The sequence below is a fragment of the Pteropus vampyrus genome, unplaced genomic scaffold (assembly GCF_000151845.1).
Source record: "Pteropus vampyrus isolate Shadow unplaced genomic scaffold, Pvam_2.0 Scaffold317, whole genome shotgun sequence".
Classification (NCBI taxonomy): domain Eukaryota; kingdom Metazoa; phylum Chordata; class Mammalia; order Chiroptera; family Pteropodidae; genus Pteropus; species Pteropus vampyrus.
This window is the reverse complement of record NW_011889098.1, coordinates 28,791-35,738: the sequence shown is the minus strand read 5'-3', so window position 1 is coordinate 35,738 and position 6,948 is coordinate 28,791. Positions and strand designations below refer to the sequence as shown.

The 6,948-nt window shown below is 47.9% G+C and overlaps 1 long non-coding RNA gene across 1 annotated transcript in view; it reads right to left on the bottom strand.

Moving 5' to 3' along the window:
• The window catches only part of LOC111730494, an 8,249-nt gene extending 3,250 nt beyond the window's left edge, over positions 1–4,999 (bottom strand). The window contains exon 1 of the long non-coding RNA XR_002776716.1: positions 4,386–4,999. This is a non-coding gene — a long non-coding RNA (uncharacterized LOC111730494). The remainder of the gene's footprint in view (positions 1–4,385) is intronic.
• Positions 5,000–6,948: the final 1,949 nt, after the last annotated feature.

Sequence of the window (6,948 nt, the reverse complement as noted above, 5' to 3'; positions counted from 1 at the left end):
CACCTAAACTCCCCCATCACCCTACGTGCCACCAGCCCTGCTGACACATACGTAATGCTGGTAATACACACATGATGGCCAGTAATTTATATTTAATGTTGTCTATTTAGTGCTTAGTAATACACAATTTCCAACCTTTTAAGTATAAGGATTCCTTCGTCATGTAAACTAAACTTTCAAAATTTTCGGAGTCCTAGGAAATAGATGGCACACTTTCAGCATCCATCAGGAAAATTCACACCGAACTTGAAGACCCTCTGAATAACCGTGGGTCCCCCGAGGGGTCTCGATCCACAGGCTGGAAATCAGTACTCTTCGGAACGGCAGCTTGGTTACACGATCACAACCAGATTAGAGAGAAGAATAACAAAAAAGAAGCGGAAACACTAGACACAAGTCTACCACCTACGCAGTCCCCACCGAACACAACCGACTTTTCATCTACTCTGAGCCTTCAGCTTTGTGCACGCTTTGATCTGACTGCAGTAAACACACCCAGATGACGACGTGGAAGCGAGGACGTAGCTTCTTCTCAGTTCTGGCCACAATTTGGTTAGCTTCCTGCCCTCGATGAATGTTTCTAAGTCCTTAGTTGCAAAATGGAAACAGTACTTAGCCAGCAGAATGTTAAATGAGGTGACGTGTGCAAAAACTCACTTCGTAAAATCTAAGCGCCGCAGAAATAACGCCAAGTGCAGCAATAACGCCACGTCACCGGCTTAAAATCCTTCGTCGACTCCCAGGGGCTTCAAGATCAAGGACAAACCCTTAGTCTGGCACATAAGCCCCTCACTGCGTGGGATCCAGTCGCAAGAGTCCAGTCTCCCATCCCATCATCTAGTCATCTGCCTCTCAGCCCTATGTCCTAACATCTGGCCATTGAGGCCTTTCTCAAGCAGCTGGACTTTCAGCCCTATTTCCACTTAGGCTCCTTATTAGCACACTGTGCATGCCACCGTTTGGAACAGCAAGGTCCTATAGTCACAAGGCAGCACCACAGTCTCTACGTGGGACTGCGCCGGACCCCAGGAAGAGCTGGGCAAGAAGCGTTCCTCACCCAGCTCCTGGTTTTCATCATCTTGGCAGCCATACTTGCACGGTATAGCGCCAATAAAGAGCAAATGCTTTAGAATCAGCTGGAATTTAGTAAACGTGTGTTCAACGGCACTCCTCTACAGAAATGACACTGGTACACCGTAATCTGGCCCCACATCTTATCCGGAAAGAGTCTCTTGGGTTTTTCTGGATGCTTGTGGCCAGGCAGAATGAAAGGCCTGAATCGGAACCCCCTCTGTGGTTGGTGGAGGGAGGAGGTGGTATCTGAGACGTCTGGTCACCTCCCCCTCCCCTTGGCAAAGTGGAGCAGTAATGAGCCATGGCTGCTAACGAGAGCACCTGGAGAGGCCAGTGCTCCCAGCTGTCCACTGGGAATGAGCCGGTGAAATGCTTTATCGTTATATCTAACAGCAGTGATTGTCATCCAGGACATTTGCCCCCCAGGGGCCATTTGGCAATGTCTGGAGACATTTTTGGTTATCATAACTGGGTGGTTGCTATCGGCATCTATTGGGATGCTACTAAACATCCTACAGTGAACAAAAGGAATGTATACAGAACACACGCTCACCAAAAAAATCCCACAATGCCGGGTAAAGGCCTCCCACAGCTGGGAATGATCCAAATGGCGGTCGTGCTGAAGTTTGGGAAATCCTGTTTTGTCGAAATGTTGCTTTCGGCGCATTTTCCTTGGTTACACTGCTTCTTTGAGACCACATCTTTTGCGTATGTCGGCGAGTGTGTGCCTGAAGCACGGCCAGCGCGCCAAGCACGCCATCGTCCCGCCACCTCTGCAACCCTGCAAGGGCTCAGTTCTTGCTCTCGCCAATTTCTTCTCGCCCTTCAGGCCTCCGTTCGGACATCGTCTCCTCCAGGAAGGCTGTCCTAATCCCTAAAAACTAGGCACAGCCGGGGGCCTCCGTGTGTGTCCATCCTGCTATCAGAACAGTTACTGCTCTTCGGGAGAATCGAGCGTCTGCTCATCATCATCCTCACCGGACAGACCGCTCCTCGGGGCAGGTGCCCCGTCCGGCTCAGCACTGCATTGCTCACGCTCAGCACAGCACCGGACGTGGCAGGCGCCCAACGCATCTAAACGCATTTGAAGAGTCAGCGTCCTCTGGGCACTGGCTGGGAGATGGGAGCCTTTTCAAACACTCTATCCTCTCCCATCGATGTGACCGCACCTGTGAGCCCCGCTCAAAGCTTCCTGAGGTGTGAGCGTTCCGGTCGAGAGAGCTCAGAACAACGGGACAGGGGAGACGTCCTCGTGAATTCGGTGACTCGCATTTAGAAATCTCATTTGTTACTCTCTACATTTACTTCGTTTTTATTATCCTTTAATATCCTTTTCATTTTTATGCCCAGGAATGAGCAGATTATGGTCTACGGACCAAATCCAGGTAGCTGCCTGTTTTTGTACAGCCCCAGAGCTAAGAGTGGTTTTCACATTTCTCACGGTTCCATTTTAAATGGCTGTGCAAGCACCTACAGAATAACCTTATTTCACCTCTGGGAGCACAAAGGGTAAAATAAGGACAGCCTGGTCTCTCCCAGGGGACGTTTGCTGGTCCCCACTACAGCCTTTAGCAGAATTTGTGTTTAAATGTTCCAGTCTGGTCTCAGCTGTGTTTTAGCTATTGTGTCTTCAGCCTGTCGGGGCTTGGGGCTTGTTTGGCAGAGGGGAAATAGCACAGCTTCCGGACAGCCAGCAGTGAGACTGTCACGAAGACCTCCTGGTGGGCTGACGGGACAGATGAGTACCACAATTCTCTTAGCAGTCGAGGCAGTGTAAAGTCCACCGCACATTTCAAACTGGGATCACAAGGTAATCTGTCGGATTCTCTAAAGAGCATAATTCCTGTTTTTATTATAGACACGTCACATAAATAACAGACATATGCAGATTGTCTTACACTTTAAGGTTAACGCTAAAAATATTAGCACTGTGGGTTCGATTTAGCTCATCATTTCTATATTTAATTCTAAACCTTTTCAGGGTTATATAATCATATAATAACGTGCCCAACTAACAGCAGATTTCTCAGTCAAGTCAGCTGAGTAACTGGATGGTGAAAAAAAATCAAGGACATTGATGAGATTGTTTATCTTGAAGAATGTGAGACTGGGACCCGACCTGGGAGCCACCGTCTAGTTATGTGTCCCCTTTTATGTGTCTGATACTTAGTGGGGACCTCGAGTCTAAGCCTTTCATTTAGACTTTATTTTCTCTACCTTCATCCTTCTTCATTTTGTCCCCACAAACCTAATTTGTTGTGTTCTGTTTTATTTTTTATAGTCTGATTTAGGTGGAAAAAGAGAAGCAGGTCACAGTTAAAGGACCGCGAATAATAATAACTTCCAACTTCCCAACAGCAACGCCAGAGGCTAGGAAACAATGAAGTAATGCGTTAAATTTAGGGGGAAAGCATCGCTAAACTAATACTATGTTTGAGAGAATAAAAACGTTACAGTCTCAAAGAACTGGCTCGTCGTGTGAGTGTCCTCAGAAAGGTCATGGAGGATATACTTCCTTCGAACGAACGAATAGACTTTAAAACATGAAGCCATGGGGGCCAGGAAATAAGAGATCCGACACAAAATGGTAGAGGAAGAACTTCTCGAGATGACGGTGAAAGTAAATGTCGGGCAGCAGGAGCCAGCCTAGCCTGGATGGAGCAGGGGGACAGAGAGAGCGTAGAAATACGTTGCCCCAAAACCCAGTGAAACTGACAAATTACCTGATGTTTGTGAGAGTGTAGATAGGAGGCTTTATCCTCCTAGTAGAGAGTTTGGGGATGAATTATACATATGTACCCAGAAAAGCAAGCCCAAATAAATGATCAATAGATTAATTAATTCTAGGGAAAACCAGCGGTTATATAAAAAAGAGAGTATAGTATACTGTATGGCTGAGCTGTAAATAACATTGACAAAGTTGGAGTAATGAAAACACTATTTAACGACTTAAGCCCCAGTCGTGATGTCGTTAGAGGACGGTAATGAACTCTGCGTGTCTGCGTGTGCACACATGTGTGAGCGTGTGGGGGGCGAGTGTGCGTGGGCGTAAAGAGGACCTCTTTGTCTTCAGTTGAAGGACGTCTACAGATATCAAAAGGGAAAAATCAACAAATAGCAGGTAAAACAGCTATTTAGACGTCAAGGATGTGAATACCACAAGAAACCGCTTGTGGGATTATTGGAAGTGGTCGCCTCCGAGGACGAGGGGTCAGGAATGGGGAAGAATGAGATCGATGACTGTCATGTTTCATGAAGAACCCTGAAGAGCAATTTGACTTGAAAACCGTGAACACGTGTAACTGACTTACACATTTTTTTGATGAAAGAAAGATGCTCCTCGTGTTCGTCCGTCATCATCGTCAGCCTCCTTCTGTGGCTCCTTTTCTCTGCCAGATCTCGGAAAGTTAGAATGCTCGGGGCTCCATCCCGCAGGCCTCCTCTCCCCAAACCGTATCCTCTCCCCATGGTCTCAGCTCATCCAACGAATCCAATACGCACTTGCTCTTTGTGACTTCTGGTCAGAATCCATTGGCAAGAAGCCGTCGGATGCAACGCCCACCTCGTCCAAGGAGGCTGTGAAATGTGGTTTAGTGTATGCGTCGGGAGGAGAAACAGATTTTGGTGGATACCTGGCCAAACGCTCCGCCTTCACGGGGACATATTCCCATGAAGGTGTGTGTGTGATAACGACTTCCCCACGTCCGCTCTGCATCCCAGATCTCAGGCAGGCAGATGCCTGGGCCTTCTGAGGCACCTCCTGGGAACCTGGCCTTCGCGGCTCCCCATAAACACTCAGGAATGCGTTGAATTTTTCACCCCAGTTAACTGGCACCTGGTGAGTTGACAGGCAAAACAGTCCAGCAGGAGGGCGAACAGAAAGCACAACCCCCTCCACGAAAATGGCCGAGAGGCTTTCTTCCGAGGGTTTCTGTAAAAATTAAAGGGAATAAATGAATAAGGAACACAGCGTATAAGAAACACTACTATCGCCGTCATTGGTATCCTCATCACCACGACCGACATGGTACCGAACCAATGTCTGTCCACGTTATACAGAAGGCCCGCCACGCTTAGGCAAAACCAGTACTGCTAGATAGTTAAGAGTCTAAAATTAAAGCCTTTAATATTTCTTAGTGGTCTTGTCCTAAGGTTTATACTGGGCGCTTTCAGTTAACTTTTAGTGAGTGATACAGTTTCAAAACCACAATGTAAACCAAAAATGGCTACTTACTTGCCATTATGTCTAGTTAGATCTAGTTATATCTGTGGGACACCAAGAAAACTAACTGATTTAACACGATTTTTTAAAAAGTCATCTGAGCCCTAATTGTAATTGTCTACATTGTTTTTTACTCAATCATTTGACTAAATATTTTACTCTCTAATGTTCCGGGTACCTTCATGTAGACACTGCCTAAGTGTCTTAAGTTTATCAGACTTATGTTTATCAGAAGCAACATGAAAAAGACAAATGGCTATCTCCAACAGATAGAATAAATGGCTTCTTTCACGAAAAAGAACTTGGAGAACTGGCAGAGAACAGCGATGCCTAACGCTGAGAGGCATAAGTATTGAAGGAACTCAACAGGTGACTTTCGTGGGATAATTTTAGCCAGAGGCTCTGCAGCTGCTTCTCAGGAGTGTAAGGGAGGTCAGGGCCCTGGCCTGGGGCTGCAGAAATGCCCTAGAATGTTCAAGTACATTCACAAAGTAACTGGGGGCAGCGAAGCCAGGGCTGACCCTTATTTTTTTTTAAACATCGCAAAGTTGAAAAGATGTACAACCTCATGGGGGCTGTGTTCTCAGTTCCTGGGTGCAGGCCCTCACTCCTGGTTTTTGCCTCTGATGAAGATGCACATGAGCTTAGCATGAGGACTCTGATCACACGCACGACGTGGCCCCCTGGGAATATCTGCGGATGGCCAGGGCGGCAGGCAGGCCTGAGGCGGGTGATGTTCAAATCCACGCAGTTCTGATGGGACCACAGCCGTTCATGCCCATGGCCTTCAAACTGGTTAAACTGTAACCCATATTAAGAAACATATTTTACATCACGACCCAGTACACACACACATGTGCGCGCGCGCGCACACACACACACACACACACAGCCGAGGCAAACATTTCAGGAAAGAATATTTACTATGAATACAATGTACTCTGATACTTAGTATTCCATTCTATTTCATGTTTTTTGTTCATACTGTTCTAAACCCACAGTTTGAAAAATACTAGTTATAAAAGTCAATCAAATCATACTCTTTCTGAGCTATTCTGCAATTTGAGGGGCCTAAGTGGCCCCCCTTTTTGATCTCTGGGGTTAGAGAAGGTGAGTGACGAAGTGAAAAGCGGCCACTCTCTGCCTGTGGCCACCGCCGGCCCAGAGCCTCGTCTCACGAGGTGGCCATGCCCGCCCTGCCGCCCGCCCGGGACTGTGTGGGGGTCCACGAGCTGAATCTGCGACAGCGCCACGCAAGGTGAAAGGCTTTCGGTAAGGGTGAAGAGTGGCTGGCCCTCTGAGAATTCATCTTGAGGCCTGAACCTGGAAGATCCCTCTCCCCGAGGAGGGGAATCAAAGATTCTATGTCCACGTCAGACCGCAGCCGGCCGCCCACGGCCTGTCCCTGCCTCGGTCTGCTCGTTTGTCGTTTCACGTGGCTGTAACTGCTGTCTGAGCCGCCATAAAACGGTCGAGCCATAAACCGTCCGCGAACGAGCAGCTTCCCTTGGAAGTTCCGCAGCTGTGGGGGTTTGGAGGGGGGCGGGGGGCAGGTTTCTGAGAAGTGGGCGAGTCTGAGTGACACCGAGTCAGGAAAATATCTTTCTCCGTGTGAAGCCTGTGAGGAAGCTGAGGCCCTACACCTCCAGCCC